General features: G+C 41.9%; 1 protein-coding gene and 1 long non-coding RNA gene across 4 annotated transcripts in view; one reads left to right on the top strand and one right to left on the bottom strand.

Moving 5' to 3' along the window:
- The first annotated feature begins 378 nt into the window (after window positions 1-378).
- Window positions 379-24,719, top strand: part of CPVL (carboxypeptidase vitellogenic like) — a 167,793-nt gene continuing 143,452 nt past the window's right edge. The window contains exon 1 of one of the 3 annotated variants that reach the window (XM_033193757.1): window positions 379-690. The gene's annotated coding sequence lies outside the window, so the exon portion shown is untranslated. Of the gene's footprint in view, window positions 738-24,719 lie in introns of all 3 variants that reach the window. The other 2 variants (XM_033193759.1, XM_033193758.1) reach the window with 2 other exon arrangements.
- On the bottom strand, window positions 20,529-22,723 carry LOC117073197. The gene is made up of 3 exons (XR_004433156.1): window positions 22,641-22,723; window positions 21,101-21,280; window positions 20,529-20,871 (listed from the first exon to the last, which is right to left on the bottom strand). It is a non-coding gene; the product is annotated as an uncharacterized LOC117073197 (long non-coding RNA).

The raw sequence follows: 24,719 nt of genomic DNA, 5'->3' as shown, positions 1-24,719 counted from the left end.
GGTGGCTCTGAGACTCCAGTGCAGTGATTCAGGAGAGTGCTTGGCAGGACCGTGGCACTTGGTGCGCGCTTACTGCTAGTGCAGCTGGAATGTAGACCATCAGTGAATGTGTGTTGCCTTTTTAAAAAGTGGGAATCAAACACGACTCGCTTTCCAAATGTAAATCCTGGGCTTGCAAATAAGTCCTAGAGTGCAGAAATAATTTCAAAATACAGGGTTGAAATTCTAAGATAGCAGATTTTAAAAAGTGGGAGACAAAATCAGAATAAAACCAAGGGACAAACCAACCTGAATTGCACCGCAGCCGACGATCTTTATTAATTTTTAAGATTCCACCCTAAGGCTGCTTGCTTCTTCCAGCATGGGAAGCGCTGACTTGGTGCGGACAGGTTTCTGGGACCAGGAGGTGGGGACACGACATACCTTTTGACCTGTAGGTCTGGGTCATGTGAGCCTAGAGGAGCGCTTAAAGGCTCCAGTTCTGCAGGGTCCTCATGACTGGGTGGGGCTGCCTCACTTCTGCCTGACTTGGGAAGCGCTGCAAGCACAACCGGCCGGGGTCCTTGCGCACCGCGGCCCTGGCAGGAGCACCGACTGCGCCGCGTAAGTGCTGCTTTTCCCGCGTGGGTCGTGGCGGCTCAGCGCGACAGGTCCTCGCCTCGGTCCCTCGGACGTAGGGAGCGTGGACAGGTGATCTCAAAAGCCCTCAGCACCAACAGGGGGCAAAGCGCCGTAGGGTGAGACTGGAATGGGGTGGTCGTGGCCGAGTCAAAGTTTTCAAGTTGGAGCATTGGCGATGCACTGCGTGCGCGCAGCCGAGGGAGTACTCTTGAAAGTTCCTGGCACAACTGTCGCACCCAGCGTTCTTCCAGGCTAGAAGGCGCCTCCTACTGCAGGAGCTCCTCTGGGGAATTGCGAAGCTGTGGGGTCCTCTACCGCTCTTAGTGCTGGAGGGTCGCGGGTGCAGGACACTTTCCCTTACTACCTCAACGCGTCTTTTGGGGATGTGTTGATTTCGTAGGTGCTCAGAAGCAGGAGAAGCGGAAAATGCCTTCTATTTGAACGTGCCCAAAGCAGGGAAACTTGGCTTCAGCCTAGGAAGGAAAACACATAGGAAGACTTTTATTCTTGGAATGTAGGATTAGGAGAAACCAAGGGCACAGGAGACAGGTGGAAGCAGCTCCCTGCGAAGTGTAGATCAGCTTGGTGATACAGAAGCAAAAGGACTTTGAAATATTTATGGATTTAAATCCCAGCTCTGGCCTTGGCTAGTTAGTGACCTTGGGCAAATTATTTAAGCCTACTAAACCTCAGTCTTTCCATCTGAAAGATGAAGATAATAAGTTTTTCTTTTTAAATAATTGTTTTGTTGGAAATAGAAATAACGTATAGAAAATGCCTCCCTAACGCGGACTTGGCTTTTCAGCTAGGTGTAATTTTCCTCATCAGTTATGATTGATGATGAAGTCTATGGTGAAGACAGAACAAAATAATGTTTAAAACTCTGGCCATATAATGACTGTGGCAATGCATGACCCGTGTGCAGTCACCTTTGAGCCCCCCACCTTCTCTGCAACCCCAGTGGGTCCCAAGAAAGGTGCCTGGGTTTTGGAGCTGGACAATTCTGTGCAATTCCTGGTTCTAGTATTCACTACTTGGATGACATCAGGGACGTTACTTATCTTCCACAGCCTCAGTTTTGGCATCAGTAAATGAAAAAGGAGCCTCTCAGTACTTGCCTTTCCCTTCCCGGCTTAAATGTTCAACTCCTTTTTTTTCCCCTTTCTTTGATTTGGGATGAGTAAGAACAAAGATGTAAGCAGAAATAAAAAGTCCACTGAGAATACATTTTATTAGTTTGATAAATAACGTTTAAGAAGGTTGTCCAAAAGGAGAATTGGAGCACTTTTGGAAAAATACACTGCACTGACTTAGTTGGCATCTGAAAGTCTGCATGGTGGTCAAGACCCTTTGACTAACTGGGCATTCTAGATGTGTACCTCATGCTATCTAAGTACAGGGGAAACCCTTTATAATGTAGTGTCAGTGTTCTTAACACGGTGTTGTTTTATTAATCTTTTATAGGAGTTGTTTGGGAGGGGCAGTTGGTCCCCCAGTTTATATACATGCGGTTTATAAATCACTTTATAGTGGGATTCTACTAACCTGAGGAATAGGTGGGTTTTAACTGACAGTTTGAATGACTTAGAAGAGTATGTTAAGAAAGTCCGCTGGGTCTACCAATTCACTCCTCACAAAAAATAAAAACAAGAAGCAAATGATATAACAGAATTTTAAAAAATGAGTTTGTTTTTGTTTTGGGGAACATCTAGTTTGTCAGAGGAAACATTGAGTGTTGAATACTACCGCGGGATGCACAGAACTAAGGCAATGAGAGGGGAGGAACTCAGTTGTTGCCTCAGGTATCATCAGATATCTGTTTATTATCACCCAGATACTCAAGGTAAATAGGTAATAACCCATTCTTCCTTTTTTTGAGATAAGAGTCTCATTTTGTCACCCAAGCTGGAGTGCAGTGGCACCATCTCAGGCTCACTGCAACCTCCATCTCCTGGGTTCAAGCGATTCTGGTGACTCAGCCTCCTGAGTAGCTGGAATTACAGGTGTATACCACCATGCCCGGCTAAGTTTTGTATCTTTGGTAGAGATGGGGTTTTGCCGTGTTGCCCAGGCTGATCTCGAACTCCCAACCTCAAGTGGTCCTCCCACCTCGGCCTTCCAAAGTGCTGGGATTACAGGCATGAGCCACTGTGCCTGGCCAGTGACCCCTTCTTAATAGGAAGTATGGTTCACTAAAGAGCAAACATGATTGTTTTAGTTTAACATTTCCAATGGCTTTATAGTGTGGGATTTTCATTGACTGAACTAAGAACATTTAAAAGAAGTAGGCAAGCTTCTCAGAATTAGAAAGATACCTCTAGAACAATGACTCATTAACATCTATATTGACTTGGGAGAGAGGTAAGCTGGGCAAGAAACTAAGAACTATACTTTCCTGGTAAAAACAGTAATGGAGTTTGAACTTTTATGCTATATTTGCAAGCTCAAAGATGTAAGCCTTAATAGACGGTTTACAAGACAGCTATTACAGCGTGTCTGAACTGAAACCAGGGTATTGAGATTTCTCTGCCTTCAGAGATATTATATGTATAACCTTGAACATGAAATCACATGCTTTCATTGCTTTAACTCAGACCCTGGAGTGCAGGACAGGGTGGTGGTGGTGAAAGAGGGGGAAGGACTGTGTCCTTAGATCTCGGAGCCTGAAAAAGCAAATTCTTTTTTTTTTTTTGAGACGGAGTCTCGCTCTGCCGCCCAGGCTGGAGTGCTGTGGCCAGATCTCAGCTCACTGCAAGCTCCGCCTCCCGGGTTCACGCCATTCTCCTGCCACAGCCTCCTGAGTAGCTGGGACTACAGGCGCCCGCCACCTCGCCCGGCTAATTTTTTTGTATTTTTTAGTAGAGACGGGGTTTCACCGTGTTAGCCAGGATGGTCTCGATCTCCTGACCTCGTGATCCGCCCGTCTCAGCCTCCCAGAGTGCTGGGATTACAGGCTTGAGCCACCATGCCCGGCCAAAAGCAAATTCTTAGCAGCTTATCTTTCCAATACAGTCGGGACTTATCTCCTAACTTTTTATCTCTAGTCTGATTCTAGTTATTGGTTGTCTTTAAATTGCTTAGAGTTGTCTACAGGTCAAAATATTTACGTAGAACCCTGAGGCTAAGCCCTTCCTCCTTTCCTTTTTGAGACTGTGTGTCCCATTACCCCTCTTTCAGAAAGACTGCTTGACATGTCTTTTTGTACTGTATGATTCTTGGGAGACAATGTAACCCAGCTCCCAACTGATTCATTTTCTCATTTATTCATTTAACTAATGTTTTTCCCAGTGTTTGATTATGAAAAGGTTTAAACTTTCAGAAAAGTCAAACAATTTTGCAATCTAGAATCTCCCTATATTCTATTATTGATTAGAAGCCAGGGTATTGATTTCAATTGATTAATCAACTGGCATTGATTAGTTCCTACCCTTTGTCTGGAGGTTTGCTAAGCAAAGCCGTAAAAACATAAAAGGCAGGACAGGGTTAGGGAACAAGGAGAGTTTTGATTTGGCAGAGCACAGGCTTAGAATTTGTGAAGGGATCATGTAACTTTGGTTTGAAAAGTTACGTTGGAGTTGTATAGTAGAGGACATTACATTTCATCGTAGGGAGTTTATACTTGATCCTGGTTGCAGGTGGGAGCCATTGAAGGCATGGGAGGAAGGGAGTGCTTTGTGTTTTAGAAAGCTCTTTGCAGTATCGGCGTTAGGTTAAGTTGGCGGGAAAAGGACTGCAAGTCTGAGAGATGTGTTAGGAAGCTTTGTAGATGTGTCAGGGGAAGTAAGGGTTTAACTGTGGATAGAACAGATAAAAAAGGAAGTAGAATAGCACTTGGTGACAGATATGACTTGAGGACTTCTGGTTTTAGAACTCAGGCATCTGCAATAATAAGGGAGCATCATTAAGAATCTGGAAGTTGCCGGGCGTGGTGGCTTACGCTTGTAATCCCAGCACTTTGGGAGGCCGAGGCAGGCGGATCACCTGAGGTCAGGAGTTCGAGACCAGCCTAGCCAACCCTGTGTCTGCTAAAAATACAAAAATTAGACAGGCGTGGTGGCCCATGCCTGTAATCCCAGATACTCAGGAGGCTGAGGCAGGAGAATCACTGGAACTCCCAAGCAGAGGCTCCAGAGGCTCCAGTGAGCCGAGATTGCGCCACTGCACTCCAGCCTGGGCAACAGAGCAAGACTCTGTCTCAAAAAAAAGCATCTACAAGTCATAGAAGGAGGAAGTTTGAGGAGAATGATGATGTCCTGTTACAGAGTCAGTGGGTTTGAGGGACTGATTGGTTATCCTTGTGGAGGTGACAGTTGATAGTGGTGATACAGTCCTGAAACGCCCAATAGCAATGTCAGGACTGAACAAACATTTGGACTAGTGATTAATACTCAAGGGATTGTTGAATGGGAATGTACGGAAGAATAAAAAAAAAGGACAAGATCTTGAAGAAAATCTGAATATATGGAGTTCTTGGAACAAAAAATAAATACAGGTGTTCAATCATCTGTTAGTATTTTAATGCCTATTTATCTACAGTGTTACTGTAGCTGCAGTTCTCCTTAATAATTGACCACAGTCTCTAACTAGAAGACCATATCCACACTAGTAAAGTGAAGTAAGTCCTTCCTTTTCCCATTCTGGGAAGTGCAGGGGGTAAGGTGAGGCAGAGGAAAGAAAAAGAGAAAGTTAAATAATTTTTTTATATAGGACTTTTAGAGCATACAATGCTTTTTCCAGGTAACCCACTTCCAGATCAGAAGCCAGGTAATTTAATGAACTTGTCTATATTTTCACAAGGCAACAGCTACTTTTTTTTTTTTTTTTGAGGCAGCCTCACTCTCTTGTCTAGGCTGGAGTGCAGTGGCGCAATCTCAGCTCACTGCAACCTCTGCCTCCTGGGTTCAAGCGATGCTCCTGTTTCAACCTCCTGAGTAGCTAGGACTACAGGCGCGTACCACCACGCCTGGCTAATTTTTGTGTGTTTAGTAGAGACGGGGTTTTACCATGTTGGTCAGGATGGTCTCCATCTCCTGACCTCATGATCCACCCGTCTCAGCCTCCCAAAATGCTGGGATTACATGCATGAGCCACAATGCCCGGCCAAGGTACAGAGTTTTTAAGTGGCAGAAACCACATTTGAAGCTGTGAAGGCATACTTTGTTTTTTTATTTTTTATTTTTATTTTTTGAAATGGAGTCTTTTCCTGTCACCCAGGCTAGAGTGCAGTGGGGCAATCTCGGCTCACTGCAACTCCGCCTCCTGGGTTCGAGTGATTCTCTTGCCTCACCTTTCCGAATAGCTGGGACTACAGGCATGTGCCACCATGCCCAGCTAATTTTTGTATTTTTAGTAGAGACAGGGTTTCACTATGTTGGCCAGGCTGGTCTGCAACTCCTGACCTCATGGTCTGCCCACCTCGGCCTCTCAAATTGTTGGGATTACAGGCATCAGCCACCACACTTGGTCTGAGGGCATATTTTAAATCTGTCATGCTATTCCCACTGGACTGCATTGCCTTCCTTTATGCTACTGACTGTATGCTAGGCACTGTGTTAGGTGTTTGCACATGTAGGCTCCTTACTGTGGCCCCTCTGTTTTGGGAAGGTGATCAGCAGGGAAGCTCAAAGCACATTGCACAATTGGTGGGATGTCTGCCCTCTGATCGTGCCTTGTTTTCACCCAACTTCTTGAACTCTACAGGAAGGGCCAACCCCTCTCAGAAATGCCAGCCCCTAAAGCTGGTACAAAGGTCATGCAACCTTCCTACTTCCCTGAGTTCAACAGTACTTCATTCATTCTCCTTAAGATCATACCTTCGATCCCTGGCTGATTAAGGGTGAAGTGGAGAAAAGCTCTATTTTCACTTGTGTGTTTGTTTTACCCCATCAATCTTCTGCCTTCCCTCATTGTCCCACAATTGTGCCTGTCTAAGGTCACTTTTTGCTTTTTTCTTATTTTCCTTCTCTGGTGAGTCTTTGGAGAGAGGGTGCGATAGAATGTGGAGCCTAGAGCAAGATTAGCCCCAGGTGACTCTGGAAGCCGTAAGAATTATGCTGCTTCCTCAGTGCTTTTTTCCCAAAGTTAGAAGTAGCAAGTTGTATAGTGAGTAATAGGATTTGCATTGTAAATGGGGTCATCCTCCAGTGAGGACTTTACTAAGTGCAGTGTTTATTTGTAATGGGGCACAGAACTGCATTCCTCATGCTTTATGACAGTATTTAGGGTTTACTGGTTTTCATGCGTGTCTTTCTTTGCTAGAATGAGGGCTCCTTGAAGGTAGATGCTGTCCCCTTTTCATCTTTACTCCACAAGTTTTAGCAAAGTTTCTCACCCTTTACTATATGGCTAGAAAATCTCTAAAGAGTTGAGATCTGTTAAAGGAGAGAAAACTGTTTGTATAAAAGAGTGTGGGTAGAAGCCTGTATGTTTATTTGTTTGATTTGAGACGAGGTCTTGCCACATTGCATAGGCTGGTCTTAAACTCCTAGGCTCAAATAATCCTCCTGCCTCGGCCTGCTAAAGTGCTGGGATTACAGGCATGAGCCACTGTGCCCAGCCGAGGCCTGCATGTTTGAATGGATCAAGAAATGTGATTGTTGAGTGCTGAGGGAGGGTTGGTAGGTTGCAGGGAAAGGCCTGGCTAGGGAAAAGCTCATATGCTCCTAAGTCAAGCAATAAGAAATGTAGAATGTGAAATAAAGATGAAGCCATTCTGAGTCATATGCAGACCCTAGGAATTATCTCCTTATATTTGACACAAGGGGAAGTGGCAGCCATAGCTAATTCTGAAAACGAGAAATGTTCCTGCCCGGGTTACTTGATGGAGAATATTATTAGCAATCAGCAAGTCAAGTGGGAATAATTTGTTTTGTTTTGTTTTCTCCCCTTCTAACTATTGGCGTGTTGGTGGAATTAACTTGCCTGGCAGGAGAATGAACTGCCTGTGCCATTGGGACCCAGGAGCTTTCTGAGGTGGCAGACCGCACACTCCATGTAAAGCCATGACTCTTTCCACCGTTCTTGTGTACACGTGTATGTGAACATTGGTGTCTGCAGAATCTGAGACTTTTGTTTCAGATAAAAATTGCTGGAAGCCACTGATTTAGAATTTTGTTGACAGGATTTTTAAAAAATCCGTGCTCAAAAAAGATGTAATTTAATCAGTTCTGTAGCCCCCCCCTCCCCCCGCCAAAAAAAAAACAGCCTTTCTTAGGTTTTTTAGGTTGTCCTACGAACACTGACAGAAATGTGTAGGTTCAGGGCACCCAGAGCAGATGTGGAAGTTCTTTCATTAAGGTAGCCTACGTGAATCATCGCTGTGACTCAAAGCCTCAAGCAGTTTTAGCCTGATCTCCTTGGCTGCATTTTTAGAATCTTAGACATTCCAAGCTGAGAGGAATTTTGGGAATTATATAGTCCATCTAAATCCCCAGAATTTACAAATGAAGGAACTGAAGTCCAAGGCGAGAAGTGAATTGGCTTGCCCAAGGATATGCCTGTTGGTGAAGTGAAGGCTGCAACTTTTGACCTTGTATGTTCAGGAATTGTGGCAGAGCCTTTCCTGCTCGTCTTAGAATGAAATGTACTATAGGGAGCCCGCAGCCATCCTCTATGGTCTGGCTTTATTGTCTCTTTTTTCTCTGTTTTTTAGTTTCCTTCTACTTTTTCTCAGTATCCTTTTCAAGTGGGATGGAAGTTGAAACCCACTGAGCAGAGAATATGAGAAATACATGTATAATGACACAAAGTTAGGTTTGTTAGCATTATGTGCAGCAAAGAGGACACATACCCTAGGGATGGGGGAAGTGGGAAGAAGCCTCTGAAAGGTTTGGCCTTGTGCTAAGTGAATGAAAGGAGGGATCAGGGAAGAGGTACCCGCTGGATTAGCTGCTGCCAAGTGCCCATGGCAGCTCAGGAACTTAGACTCTCAGCAGTCGCTGGGAGGGACAAAGTGCTATCATTGGTAAGAATACAGCAGTTGCTCAGAAAAAAGGACTGTCCATCATATTGCAACTGCAGAGTGGCCTTGGGTATATAGAAATATTGTTAATGTTCTGTTGGGAGCATCTTAGACTGATTAGCAGTAGAGCTGATTTTCACTCTCAGGGATTTGGGTCTCTCTCTTTCTCAGTTAATGGCACCATCATCCACCCACCCAGCCATCTAAGTCACATCTGGGATCATCCTAGATTCTTTGTTCTATTTCAACTCTAATATATAATCACAAATTTCTTCCAATTTTACTTTCTAATTATTATTATTATTATTATTATTATTATTATTTGGAGATGAAGTCTCGCTCTGTTGTCCAGGCTGGAGTGCAGCGGCGTGGTCTTGGCTCACTGCAACCTCAGCCTCTAGGGTTAGAGTGATCCTCCTGCCTCAGCCTCCTGAGTAGCTGGGATTACGGGCACATACCACCAAGCCTGGCTAATTTTTGTATTTTTAGTAGAGACAGGGTTTTGTCATGTTGGCCAGGCTGGTCTGGAATTCCTGACCTCAGGTGATCTACCCACCTTGGCCTCCCAAAGTGCTAGGATTACAGGCATGAGCCACTGCTCCCAGTCAACCTTCTAATTATTTTTAAGTCTGCCCTCACCACGCTGTTATTACTAGTTTCCTGTCCTAGTTCGAACTCCCATCATCTTTATTCTAGATCATTGTGAAACATATTAACTGGCCTTCCTGCCTTCTGTCTTTCTGGCTTAAGTCCATCCTTACATTGATGTCCCTAGTACTCTTTTCAAATTGTCAAGCCCTTCAGTAGTTCCTAATCACTAGAGGATAAAGATTCTTAACCTATCTAGAAAACTCTCTCTGATCGGCTCTCTACTGACTTCTCTAGATTCCATCCTATTTCTCCTCTTCCTACTTATGCTTTTCTCCTGCCTCTGTATTGGTTATCTATTGCTGCATAACAAATTTTTAAACGCTACAAATTCCATGACCTGCCAAAATAGTGATATAGGCATTAAGAAGAAATTATTTAGGCAGATAGTGAGGGTACAGGAGTCCTCAGTAAGGTTTTCCTTTTAATGAAAGGCAGACCCCAAATCATTTTCTTTTCTAACAAAGAGCAGCCTGCCTATAAAATTGAGCTACACACATAGACAAGTAAGCTGGAAGCTTGCACGAGGGAATGCCGGCAGTTGTGCCAACAGGAAAAGGCTACCTGGGCTAGGCATGTTCAAAATGGCAGCTCCATCTTCCCTTTTCCTTTCCAACCACGTGTGCAATAGGGAGCAGACAGTAGTGCTTTCTAAGTGGAAAGCCCATTTGCACAATAAGGTTAGGGTGAGGTGGCCAGCTTCCCTGCATGCTATGTAAATGTTATACCTGGTCCAGCCAATCTGTGAGCCAATCTATGTCTATATAAATCAGATACCCCCTCAAGCCTGTCTATAAAATCCAGTGCACTCCACGAAGGGCCAGATTTCCCATTCAGATGCCCCTCTCTCTTGCAAGAGAGAGAGCTGTTCTCCTTTTTCTTTTGCCTATTAAACTTCCTCTCCTAAACTCACTCCTTGTGTGTGTCCATGTCCTTAATCTTGGTGTGAGATGGCAAACCCCAGGTATTTACCCCAGACAGTGATGCCACCTCAATAGGAGACACAGCAGCACATGAGGGAAGTATAGAGGGATGTGTTTAATTAGGAGTTAAAGTCAAGGTTGGAAACTAGTTTGGAGGTTTGCAGTAGTCCAGACAAGTGACAATAAAGAACTGGATTAGGCCATGAGAGTAGATTTAGAGAGGTGAAGGTGAATTTGAAAAACATTTAGGAGATTCAGTTGGTGACTGATTGGCTGTGGGAATGCAGGGTCAGAGAAAAACAGATAGATCAAGAATACATCCTGGATTTCTGGCTTTAGTACTTGAGTTGATGGGAGTATCTCCAACCAAGATGAAAAATAGGGAAGTAAGGACAAGTTTAGGGAAGGAGATAATAAGTTTAGTTTTTGAGTTCTTCTTAACTACTTTTGATTTTTGTCAATATAATAAAAGTAATGTTATAATTCTCACGACAAAAAATTTTATTCTTCTCCACCCCTCCCCATCCTTCTCTTATGTCTGAGACCTCCTCTCATACTTCTACCTATTTTTTCTAGCCTTTAATTCCAAATTTCCAAGTAATCTGCCTAATCTGTTTCTTGATTTATTGGTTTTAGAGTTTCACTTTTTATTTGAGGTATTTTCTATTGACTGATTCAAGAATTTACCACTTTTACATACCTTACCTCCTGACTTTCCTACCCTCCAACCTGTCCAAATGGTGATATAATTCTTCTCTTTTGCTAAATCAATGTCTAATGTTTACCTTATTATGTAAATATTGCTCACTGCTGAGCCAAGTAGTATACTATAATTGCAATCCATGTCTTGTACAGTTTTATTTTCTTCATCAACTTAAAAATTGCCTCTTTGCATTGTTCTGTTTTCTCTATCACTCTTATAACTTCTGTCCAAAATTGCTGACAGAACTGTAATATCCTTATTGATATGATTTTTTACAAAAGCTCATGCAGTAGTCAGTTATAGATACATTTCTTCCTTGAGGACATCTCATGTGGATCCCCATTCTGTCTTACTGCTCCAATATGCACTGGTGGCTCTTTAGATATAACTGTTATTCTGTGATTTCACTTCCCCTCTTCAGTCCTAGTTCCCCTGTTACTGGGCTTCCATGTCTTCCTCTTTCTTGGTTTACATCCTTGCTTTGGTGGACCACATTTGCCAGTAGCTTTCTGAGAAGTGGTATATGAGAAACATTAAAACAAAAACAAACAAACAAAAAAAACCTGGCTGGTTCCCAAGCTGTATATCAGGTGAAAAAAAATTAAATTAAAAATCAAAATCAAAATCTAGCTGGATGTGGTAGCTCACACCTGTAATAGCAGCACTCTGGGAGGCTAAGATGGGAGGATTGCTTGAGCCCACAAGCTAGAAGCTGAAGTGAGCTGTGATTGCAGCATTGTACTGCCACTGCAGCCTAGATGACAGAGTGAGACCCTATCTCTAAAATAAATAAAAATAAACAAATAAATAAATAAATCTGATATATTTCTGAATATTTATTTAATTTATTCTCATGATTGATAGAGGCTGGGCGTGGTGGCTCATGCCTATAATCCCAGAACTTTGGGAGGCTGAGGTGGGTGGATCACGAGGTCAGGAGTTCGAGACCAGCCTGACCAACATGGTGAAACCCCATCTGTACTAAAAATACAAAAAAATTAGTTGGGCTTGGTGGCATGCACCTGTGATCCCAGCTACTCAGGAGGCTGAGACAGGAGAATAGCTTGAACATGGGAGGTGGAGGTTGTGGCGAGCCGAGATTGCGCCACTGCACTCCAGCCTGGGTGACAGAGCAAGACTCCGTCTCAAAACAAAACACAATAAACAAAAAACTAATGCAATTTTGGCTCTTGATTCTTTTTATGTGATACCATTCTCTTTCTCTCTTCTTCTCTGGAAAGTTTCTGTTAGTCACTTTATTTCTGAAATGTGTTCTTCATCTTTTCATTTATTGATCCGGGAACTTGATGGTTCCTTTAAATCTAAAAAATCATATCTATACCTCTGCAGATATTTTCACACTATTTCTTTGATAATTCCTTACCCTGATTCGTTTTTTTTTTTTTTTTCTTTGAGACAATGTGTCTTTCTGTCATCTAGGCTGGAGTGCAGTGGTGCGATCATGGCTCACTGGAGCCTTGACCTCCTGGGGCCCAAGTGATAATCCCACTTCAGCTCCCCAAGTAACTGGGATCACAGGTGTGTGCCACCATGTCTGGCTAATTTTGTAAACTTTTTTTGTAGAAATGAAATTTCATTATGTTGCCCAGGCTGGTCTCGAATTCCTGGGCTCAAGCTATCCTTCTGCCTTGGTCTCCCAAAGTTCTGGGATTACAGGCATGAGCCACCCGATCTCCCCTGAATTTTATCTGCCATCTTTTTCTGGAACTCCCATTAGTCAGATATTGATCTTCTGGAACCAATCTTCTAATTTCCTTATCTTTTTTCTCCCTATTTTTAAAAGTTCTATTATCTTTCAATTATATTTTCTGTGAGATTCTATAACTTAATTGCACTGTCCTTTTATCAAATTCCTAAGATTTCTACCTATTGTATTTTTAATTTTCAGAAGCATGTTCTTATTTTTTATTCTGTTGGTTAATGAATGCAATATCTTCTCTTATCTCCTTAAAGATATTTTGGTTTTTGGAGAGTTATTCTGCTTCATACATTGCTATTTCTTGTGAGTTTTTGTTTTTGTGCCGTTTCTTTTGGATTTTCTACCAAGCTGGAGGCTTTCCTCAAATACCCAATAGTTCCTTGAAGTCTATTTATGTATTAAGTGTGAGAAACTAAATTGCTGGTTGGACACTGTGTTGAAGGGATTTGTCAGCAGTTCACTGGCTCCCTGCAGTTGATTGGTGGATTCACCACGCTTCGTTAGAGGATCCTACATGTCATTATGTGTATATTCTTTCTCTAAGAGAATGCAGTTTTTGCAAAAAAGAATCCTTCAGTCTCCTGCAGAAGCTGAAGAATGAAGGTATAGAGTTCTTACTGCCAACATTCTTACTGCTGAGTGTTCAAGGGGCTGGGGTCTGTCAGTGTGTTCAGTGTGTAGACTTTCTGAGTTTTCAGTAGGGTATCTCTTCCCCAACTTTCACTGTTTCTTACATTCCCAAGTCTAGAGTGTCTCTACTGAAAATGTCCAAATAATGAATTTTCTACAGAATAAGGCTCTCACCTCCTCTTTTAGATTGGGGAGGGACTTGAGGATCTAAATGCTGTTATAGACTCATACCAATTCCTCCATTTTCAGCCCCATACTTCGCTTTTGCCTTCTACAGTACTTACCAGTTTTGACCCTTTCTGTAGTTGTATGGTTTGAATTAGCCTGTTTCTCGTTTATATTCTGCTTTCATTCTCTGCAAACTATCTGTTCACTTTCCATCTAACAACAAAAATTTGATCTGCCCCATTTACTATTGTCTCTCCTATTTTCTTGGGTATTGGGATTTATAACTTCAAAAAATGTCTTCACTCTCATTTTAGAGAGGTTTCATGAGGGGACAGAAATAAATGTTTCTGACTCACCACGTTTCAGCAGGATTAAATGCCGTTTTGACATGTTGAGTTTCATATACCCATGGGGCACCAGGTAAAAATGTTAGGCAGGCGGTTAGATAGATGAGGCAGAAGCTTTTGAGAGGCACTCTCATTTTGAGTGGTGTCCACAGAAAGTGCTGGTTATAGTGATGAGAACACTCTTTAGTGTGTGGAAGTGTGATAAGCTGTGGACCAAGGATAGAATCCTAGAAGAATTTTAGAACCATGAAAACACAAATTACAGAAGGCAAGGCATCGATAAATTTACCAAAGGGGCAGTAGCAGCGTGTCAGAAAAGTCAATAAAGATAAAGACAGATTTTTCTTTTGAATTTAGAAATATGGAGATTATTAATGATTTTAGCAAGATGATATGCACAGAAGTCAGAATACATTAAGTAAGAATTAAAACAGGGTTTTGTTTATTTATTTATTTTTGCTTTCAGAAACTGCTGACAGAAGCAATAATAGAGGGTGTTCAGTGCCTTATGAAGCAGATGAACCAGTCTGTGGGCTTTTTATGTTGTCTCCACCTTAAATACTATACGCAGTGGATTTTCAAATACCTAGTGAGGGAATGCAGTGACTTTGTTGCCCTTGGATTATCTGTGTGAAGACATTTTGGCTGGTTTGATCTGAGAGGTCATTTCTCATGCCCCACTTGCTCTTTTTCAGGGTTGGTGTGAGCAAACCAGACTGTATGGGGCTTTAAATTCTGGGTATGGCTGATGAAGCTGATACTGTTAACCACGCCTTTCTTCAACTGTATGTATGATGAAATGTTTGCAGGAAAATAAAGACAGTGGAGTGGAGGGGTTACACTAGAATAAAACCTAAATTCCATTTTTGAGGTCTCTGAGAGAGCCCAAAACACAGCACTTTGTCTTTCTCTCCTGAGTTCTGAAGAAATTGAGACATAAGACAGAAGAGCAAGGCAGCAGGACAGCGAAATATCAGCTTGATTAATGAGGGAGGCCGGGCTGGAATGGCACTTTTCCTTTTGGGCAAATGGGTTTCCTATGACTGATGCCCGAGTTGAGCAGACTTGCCCAGCAATCCTCAGGTTCACACAGGGTGGAGAGAGAAAAGCACTGCTCCATGTGGGGATGGGGAGTGAGGTGAGCCCACCATGACCAGTTTATCCAAATGTACCCATAAGGTGAACCTTTCTGCCTGACATCCTGCCCCTACAGAGGGAAGAAGGCAGCAGCAAGGGGCCAGCAGTGTTACACTGTTGGACTTCCTGGACACTGATAGAGATATCCAGAGCTGGGAAGAAGCAGTGCCCTAAAACACAGGTTGGCTTTCAATACCCAGCACAAGTCTATACCTGATCCCCCATCAAACCACTCTGACCATGGCTCACTGGCTCCCACCATGGGCTTCCATCTGCACTGTTTCCTGTTAATGGCCTTTGCGTTCACTGTTCTCCTGCCAGGAACTCTCTTCTTCCTAGACACTGTCTCATGCCCTCAGATCTGCTCAGGTGTCACCTACTCAGGGGGGCCTTCCCTGACCACCTATCTCAGGTAGTGCCACTGCTTGACCCCTTTCCTTTCTATTCCATTTATCCTGCTTTGATTTTCTTAAAAGACTCGCCTGTCTCTCTTCCTGAGTTCATGAAGGCAGATCTGGTCTGTTTTATTCATTGTATGAGCTAAGGATATATTTATTCAGTGAATGAGTGGATGGTCCAGTCAACTTGGAGTCCGTTCCAGCTCAGCTGCTGCCTGGAGTATTACCACTTGCAAAGTGGCCCAGTCAGCATGGGCCTCTATTGAAGTACTACACTAACTTTTTTCAAGAGTGGAGGTGGGCCAAGGCGCAGTGGCTCATGCCTGTAATTCCAGCACTTTGGGAGGCCAAGGCAGGCGAATCGCTTGAGCCCGGGAGCTCGAGACCAGCCTGGCCAACATGGCAAAATTCCATCTCTACGAAAAGTACAAAAATTAGCTGGCTGTGGTGGCATGCACCAGTGGTCCTAGGTACTCTGGAGGATGAGGTGGTAGGATCACTTATGCCTAGGAGGTGGAAATTCCTGTGAGCCAAGATTGTTGGCGACAGAGTGAGACCCTGTCTCAAAAAAACAAAACAAAAAAAACAAAGAGTGGAGGTGACACTTGAATGAGATAACGTATGGAAAAGAGCTGAGAAATGTACTAGAATCGTGGAAGTGAATCCTATAGAGTGGTTACTGCTACAAACAGTAGTTGCTCTTTTAGAATCAGGGAGAAGTTTCCCCTGTCACTTCAGGGATTGGTGGTTAAACTGATGACATTGCTAAATTTACTAGGATTATCCTCATGTAAAGTGTTCCCATTCATTGTTCCCAATCTTAGCTGTGTATTTGCCACCCTGTGTATCCTAATGTTTTTATTTGAAAATTCTAATTATAGTAGGCAATAAAAAGGAGGCGATTCTTTTTTTTTTTTTTTTTTTTTTTGAGACGGAGTCTTACTCTGTCGCCCAGACTGGAGTGCAGTGATGCGATCTCGTCTCACTGCAACCTCTGCCTCCCGGGTTCACACCATTCAAAAGGAGGCAATTCTAAGAAGAACAGGGCTACACTTGAGCAAAACTAACAAAAATTTCTTAGTGGAAGACACTGACTTTGCCATGGGATTTTAATGTCCCAAAGAGTAGAGAGCTTCACTTATCCCCAAAAAGTAATTTTTGAAACTGAAAGAAGTACGCTAGAAATCCATTATGAAGTAATCTGTGGACCCGTGATTTTCACATCTTTACAAATAAATATGCCTTTCAATCACTTGCAATTTCAGTACCTATAAATCCTGCAAATGGACAAAACAATCCAGTTTATTCAGAATTCCGCTTTTATCAACAGTTGCATTGAGGCAGATTTTGTTATATTCTGTCGTTTATATAGTGGTATATGGAAAATACATGGACTTTGGCATCACCTAGATATGGCTTCAAATTCCAGCTTTGCTACTCAATAGCTAAGGGGGCATGAGAAAATTATTTCACCTGGGACTGAGTTTACTCATATGGATATGTCTTATATAAAGCTCTGGCCTTAGGGCTTGTCTAAGAATAGTATCACAGTTAAGAAAAGGTGTGCTGTCTGTTAGTGAACAGCTATGAGGTGTTCTGTAACAAGGGAGCCTCCTGGGTTCAAGCGATTCTTCTGCCTCAGCCTCATTAATTGTATTTAACCCAGACTTTCCCAAATGTTTTTCCTTATAAAATCTGTTAATATGTTGCAGAATTGGTATTGCATAAAGGACCCCATGGGAAATCCTGGCTTGCGTAATGCCAGACATATTTGATGTAAGAAATCGATTTTGCTTCCCTTTCCCAGCTTAGTGTTGGCCAGTCAGGATTTTCACTGGACGCCTACCAGGCAACTTAGAGTAGAACTCTTGGGGTTTTGTGCCTTCACACCCTCCATCCCAACTCCTTCCATAGTCTTCCTGATCTCCAATCATGGCCCCACTATTCATGTATTAGTTTCCTAGGGATACCGTAACAAAACACCACCATCTGGGTAACATAAAACAACAGAAATTTATTGTCTCACAGTTCTGAATGCTAGAGTCCAAAATTAAGTGTCAGCAGGACCATGCTCCTCCTGAAACCTGTAGCCTACAGTCTTCCCTGCCTCTTCTAGCTGCTGGTGTTTGCCAGCAATCCTGGCACTCCTTGGCTTGTAGATGTATCACTTAGTGTCTGCGTCTGTTGTCACATGGCATTCTCCTCTATAGTTCCCTCCTCTTATTATAAGGACACGAGTTTTATTGGATGAAAGCCCTGCCCTCACCCAACTCCAGTATAATCTCATTGTAGCTAAGTATTAGGTTGGTGTAAAATTACTTTTAATTAAAAGTAGTGTGGCTCATGCCTGTAATCCCAGCACTTTGGGAAGCCGAGGTGGGCAGATCACAAGGTCAGGAGATCGAGACCATTCTGGCTAACATGGTGAAACCCCCTCTCTACTGAAATACAAAAAATTAGCCGGAGTGGTAGCACACACCTGTAGTCCCAGCTACTTGGGAGGCTGAGGCAGGGGAATCGTTTGAACCCAGGAGGCAGAGGTTGCAGTGAGCCGAGATTGCGCCAGGGAAATCGCTTGAACGCAGGAGGCAGAGGTTGCAGTGAGCCCAGATTGCGCCACTGCACTCCACCCTGGCGACCAAGTGAGACTTTTATCCAAAAAAAAAGTAATGGCAAAAACCACAATTGCTTTTGCGTCAACCTTACTACATCTGCAAAGACCCTATTTTCAAATAAGGTCATATTCTGAGGTACTAGGAGTTAGGACTTCAAAAGATCTTCAGCTCAGCGCATAATAATCCATGCAGTTACTCTGGGCAGAAAACAGGTGCCATTCTTGTACTTCTTGTCTTTCCCTCAGCCATTATATCTGGTCTATGAGTAAATACTCGTAGATCTGCCTTCAAAATGTAGCTGACCATTTCTCATTACCTTCCCTGCTACTCTTTGACCCCAGCCTTTGTAATAGCTCCTGGGTTATGACAGCGGCCTCTTATTAGGTATCCTGGTTCCATCCTGATTCTCCTTAAGTCTACTTGTTAGATAGCAACCACAGCAATCATGTCACAGTGTAAATCAGATGATATTTCTCCCTTGCTGTAAACTCTCCAGTGGTCTCCCATTATTGTTAGAATAAAATGCTAACACAGGTGAAGGAAGATAAGACTCTCGGAGCACTGCTTTATCTCTCCAACCTTATTGTGTACCACTCCCTCCCCTATTGACTGTGCCCACCAACCCACAGTAAGCACCTTGTTTGCACTGCAGGGCCTTTGCACTGTTTCCTCAAGGCCAGCTTCCTCTCATTCTCAGATCATCTACTCAGAGATGTGTTTCCCTTTCATTGTTAGCTGAAACACTTGCACCCCATCTGGCAGAGAGCAGAGAAATTTTTTTTCTTTTTTTTTTAAATTTTAAATTATTTATTTATTTATTTATTTTTTTTTTGAGAAAGTCTTACTCTGTTGCCCAGGCTGGAGTGCAGTGGTGCAATCTCAGCTCATGCACCCTCCACCTCCTGGGTTCAAGCGATTCTCCTGCCTCAACCTCATGAGTAGCTGGGATTACAGGTCCGTGCCACCATGCCCGGCTAATTTTTGTATTTTTAGTAGAGACGGGGTTTCTCCATGTTGGCCAGGCTGGTCTTAAACTCTTGACCTCGAGTGATCTGCCTGCCTTGGCCTCCCAAAGTGCTGGAATTACAGGCATCAGCCATCATGCTGGGCCCAGAGAGAGTTTTGTCACCAGTCATGAAGCGAAGCTCTCAGGAAACAAAAGGAGAGAAACAGGAACGCGATAGCTGTCCCTGGGAGGGAAAGGATCAATAGCTAATGGGTACCCCCAAATCAGATTTACATAAGAGTCACAGTGCAAACAAATGATTTTTCTTCTGCTAATCTGAATTTGGAAAGGAAATTCTTACCTAGAAGAAGAGGTCCGAGAGAGCTGATCTTGGTTAAAAAACAAAAAACAAAAAAAAACTCTTAACCTTTTGTTGTTTTTTTATTAGTTGTCCCAGGATCTTATCTGCAGGTTCCGGAACTAGTGGGGTGTCTCAGCCACCCCATGTTGGCTGCCAGAAAGTGTAAGGGGAGAAAAAGAATATCTTTTCCTCATCCATCACAAGGTTCATGGCTGAGACCCCTATAACAAATAAAAAGAAAACAAAATAGATTAAATGAAAAAAGTATAAAAGTTGTATTTAATATAAGTTTTCAGTGACACAGAAACCTTTAGAAAACAAAGCCCCAAGGACCCAGGGAAAACCATATGTGTTTAGGGACAGTTGTGCAGAAGTGTAACTGGAGGACAAAAGAATGTGATCTAATAGTAATAAACCGGGGAACTCAGCAAGGCCTATTTGTTCAGATTCTTTTCAACCTCGGTATGACATTCCTTCCCTCTGGGTATAGGGCAGGACCCCTCTGGAATGAGGGTCTTATGACCTACTTTCAGGGGAAGTAGGTCAGAGAATTCTTTCATGGCCAGCTCTCAGGAGAAAAAGATGGGAAAAGGTCAGAGAGCAGCCTTCCTGCTTCTGCTGTTTTTTCAATTTCCTGCTGTTTAAAATACTCACTATGCCAAGGTGCCATTATTTTGGGGTATCATGTTCTGAACCAGGCCTGACACCTCAGTTGCTTGCTTTACCACTTACTGTGAATCTGAGCAAATCACTTAAATTCTCTGAGGATCAGTATCTCGTCTATCAAATGAGATGACAAGGTCAGGTTGTTTCTCACCCTTACCTACCTGGTTAGAAATGAAACATATAAAGCAATCAGCACAGTTTCTTGTATATAGTAAGTGTTCAGTAATTGGTAGCTATTAACTGGTATCATTATCATGATGGTGCCTTTAGTCACAGGCATGGCCCTTCTATTTCAAAACTGTTGAAAAACATTTTGGGGTAATGTTTACATTTTACTTTCCACCACGTGCCCAGTTAAATTTCCCTTCTGGTTGGAGTGGGATTTCTTTTTTTTTTTTTTTTTTTTTGAGACGGAGTCTCGCTCTGTCGCCCGGGCTGGAGTGCAGTGGCCGGATCTCAGCTCACTGGAAGCTCCGCCTCCCGGGTTTACGCCATTCTCCTGCCTCAGCCTCCCGAGTAGCTGGGACTACAGGCGCCCGCCACCTCGCCCGGCTAGTTTTTTGTATTTTTTAGTAGAGACGGGGGTTTCACCGTGTTAGCCAGGATGGTCTCGATCTCCTGACCTCGTGATCCGCCCGTCTCGGCCTCCCAAAGTGCTGGGATTACAGGCTTGAGCCACCGCGCCCGGCCTGGAGTGGGATTTCAAGGTAAAGCTCCAGACTGTGGTGTCAGATTATATTATTTTCTCCTCTTCCTGATTTTTCTCATTCTCTCCCTGCCACACACCTCTAGTTTCCTTTTCCTGCACATCCAAGGATATGGTGGCAGAGATGGGGTGACTAATTTGTTAGAGAGGTTAGACGCCACCATCTGATGCCAGAGAGGAACCTGTGAGAAGGAGATAGGCGTGTCTCAGTGCCACTTCAGCAAAAGGTTGCCCTTTACTTACATGCCATGACTGTGTCCTCCCTGGGAAAAGAGTACTTCAAGAGTGTTGTCCAGGATGTCAACATAGTGAGACTGTGTCCCTTAAATAAATAAATAAATAAATTCCTGGGCTCAAGGGATCCTCCCGCCTTGGCCTCCCAAAGTGCCAGGATTACAGGCGTGAGCCGATGTGCCGGGCAATAACTATTTCAATTGCAGCTACTATGGTTATTATATGAAAGATATGTATCCTTTGATTGGAGTAATGGATAGTGTAAAGTGGGGAAGTGGAAACGAGTGAAGGGGAGAACCTAAGACTGGTTTAAATACCTGCTCTTTGTTTCTTTGTCCTCATCCTGCAGGTTTTGTTTTTGATTCGTTTTTCTTTGGCAAAACACACACCTCCAGTGGCATTTTCAGGTTTCTTTTCTTGAGGTCTTGCAAGTCTGATTATGTTACTGGTTGATCAGGTAGGGGAGAATTGGCCAGGATTTTCCCTTTTTGTCTCTTCTGCTGGTCAGGTAGATTGGAATTGGAGTGTGAGCTAATGGAAAATAGCATCTAGCTCATTTCACCAATAATGAAGATGAGCCTAGTGTGTGCAGGGTAAATGTTTAACAATGGGCTCTCCGAGAAAAAGAAGCCCTGATTTCTGGTGTTTGCTGGTTACTGTGGTATAAATACTCCTACCATAGTTTATTTCAAGCTACCAACAGGATTACTGAACACATAGTTGGAAAAAGATGCCCAGAAGCAAACCATCATATGTATAATCTGTCTACCACACAGATACAAAAATCATAACTCTAGATCACAGGTAATAGTAAAATGTAGTAAAATCATTAGGAAATGATAAGTTTTGAGTACTTTGAACGTCTGTTTTAAAATGTAACTTCTTCAATGACAGTTTAATTGTTAACGGTGGCTCTGTTGAACAACTGACTCTCAGTATTCCTGAAAATTTAACCATCAGGTCTCTTGCGCTGGCTCTAGCACATCAGGTGGGACCCAGAGAAGTTACTGTCTTACACAAGGTCCTCGGATGAGTCACGGCAGGACCTGGATTATTACAGAGTTGTTTCTAAAAACCAGACTTCTCTAGACAGATTTACTTATCAATGTTTCTTTTTATTCATTTGTTTATTTCTTTACTACATCCTTTAACAATCCATAAGAGGGATTTAGGACTATTACAGGCTATTATTATCTATTGAGACAGCAAGAGTCAGAATATTTGAATATATCTGGAACAAAGGTGGGAGAGTGGGCCGGGGGCAATGGCTTACGCCTGTAATCCCAGCACTTTGGGAGGCCAAGGCGGTTGGATCACCTGAGGTCAGGAACCTGAGGTCAGCTTGGTCAACATAGTGAAACCCCGTCTCTACTAAAAATACAAAAATTAGCTGAGTGTGGTGGTGGGTACCTGTAATCCCAGCTACTTGGGGGGCTGAAGCAAGAGAATCCCTTGAACCCAGGAGGCGGAGGTTGTAGTGAGCTGAGTTTGCACCACTGCACTCCAGTCTGGGTGACAGAGCGAGACTCTGTCTCAAAAAGGAAAAAAAAAAAAAAAAAGATGGGAGAGTAGAAAGCAGATGAGATTTAGAGCCATAAGTAAATTCTGGCTTTGAGTCTTGGCCTTGTCATCTTGATCAAGTCAATGACTCCCTGGTAAATGTTTTCTAATCTGAAGATGCAGGAATTGGACCACATGAACATTTAATATCTTGTAAGTCTAAAATGTGGTTCCTTATTTAGTTTCATCAATTCAGTAATATTTGCTTAGTACCAACTATATGCACTCTCATTATGAACTGTACGCCAGGCAGAATGAATTACAGATATGATAATAAATATTATTATAGCATCTCACATTTATGCAGAGCCTTCTGATTACCAAAGAGAAAATTTACTGTGAGTCTCTGGGATTCTGTGGCTTTAGGAGATCAGGACACATCTTAACAGAATGTTAGAGAAAGAAAAAGCTATTCTAGAAGTGCAAATAGAACCTTATTCCTAGGAAACAGAAGAGGTCATACCCAGGTAGTAATAAGGAATAAGGAGTAAGCACTTTTTCTGTCATGTCTAGCAGTTGCTTTACTTTGTTTTTTTAAAGAAGCAACAAAATTATTTTTTCTGAGTACAAAATTTTTGTAGAAAATTTAGAAATTATTAAGAAGTATTAAATAAGGAAAAAAACCATATATCCAATCTAATATTCTGCTTTTCTTTACCTAATAATATTTTATTATATTTTTCAAAACATTCTTAGTAGAATCATTTTAATTGCTGTATGTATAATAATTTTATCTTTTTGGTGTATAGCAACTTACTTATCTGATGTCTTATTGTTGGAAATTTTATTTATTGACAATTTTTATTATTCTAAAGAACACTGTGGATAAATAGCTTTGTTCCTATCAAAAATTATACATTGGACACATGGTTTTCAACTGTAATATTTAAGGTTTAGTAAGACAGTTTTAGCAAATGATATACTTTTGACCTTTAGATTCTTTGATTCTGTCAATATTGTATTGTGTTTACCTAGATTTTGTTCTGTTTCTAAACATTTATTAAGAAGAACATTTTGTTGGAATTCTTCAATATGATATGTTTGAACTGGAAATAGCACCACTGTTTTCATATTATTTCAAGTAGGTATGATAAAATGTAGGGTTAACAGTTTTCTTTTTCAACTTTCTGTGGGAGATATCCTCTATCTAGTATCAGGTTTCTTGGTTTAGAAATTGCTCAATAAATGTTGTTCAATAAATAAAAAGATTCATGTTAATTTAGGATAAGCAAAAACACATGAGAGAGTATTTAAAAAACCCACTTCTCCATTTATGATAATAGCTTTCATTCTCATAAGGAGAGATAACAGCTAAGCACAGTTCAGGAATTCTGACTGTTGAATGAGAACTGTGAAATGAAATATGTTGGCGCTTTAATTCACCTACATGGGAAACCATGACTCAGATAGTTATTTGATTAAATGTTAATGAGATCTACTAAATTGACCCAGTTCTTACTTTTATGTTTTAGATTTATATCAGTTAAAACAGGACCAGTTTTACCTCTTTTCATTCTTTAACATCTTTGAGTCAACATCTGCTTACAAGGGAAGTGTTGTAACTACCCTGGTTATTTAAATATTAATGGCTTCCATTAAAGGGGGCTGGGGATTGGCAGCAGGAAGATTGAGAAATTAGATGGCATGATTGGTTTCTTGTTTCTGTCCCCAGGAAAAAACAAAAAACAAAAAACAAAAACCTCCTACTGGAAGAGCTTCTTCCATTATTTTTTTAATGTTGCATATATATATATATATATTTTTTTTTTTTCTGAACCAGTTAGAGAGTAAGATTGTTGATTTCAGGCATCCCTTGAAAGTAGCTATGCTATAAAAGCATCAGTGTAAACAAGTTCACATAATTTTAAAAAATGTTTTAACATTGCCATAGAGGGTCATTACCCTGGGGCTTCTTGGGAACCTAATTTCAGTTCCTAAATTCATCTTGTTCTTTATTATAGTCAGTAATAGGCAAAAGCATTTTTTAGCTCCATACTGGATTTGGTTGACCTTATTTACATTAAGTGTGGAGAATTCTAGTAAGTTAACCCTGAGAGACATGACAAGGGTTATATATTCAATCATGTTATAATTATAAACCTTTATCTTACTGGGGAAATGTGCCTGAAAAGCTTTTAAAATTTGCTGTAATCAATATTTTCATGTTATGCCAAATTGGGTTGTAATAAGCATGTGGTTAAAAGATTTTTACACAATTTTGTATTTTTAAGATGTTCTAATGGCTTGGCATTTTAAAGCACTGAACCAAAGCAGGCATTGTATTTGCATAATTATGTATCTCTTTTTGCATCCAGAAATGTGTGTGGAGTACTCATTCATTTCATGTATTTGATTTAGAATTTACAGCTAAGAACA

The sequence above is a fragment of the Trachypithecus francoisi genome, unplaced genomic scaffold, assembly GCF_009764315.1.
Source record: "Trachypithecus francoisi isolate TF-2019V2 unplaced genomic scaffold, Tfra_2.0 Lachesis_group4, whole genome shotgun sequence".
Classification (NCBI taxonomy): Eukaryota; Metazoa; Chordata; class Mammalia; order Primates; family Cercopithecidae; genus Trachypithecus; species Trachypithecus francoisi.
The sequence above is the reverse complement of the archived record's forward strand: the minus strand, read 5'-3'. Positions and strand labels throughout refer to the sequence as shown.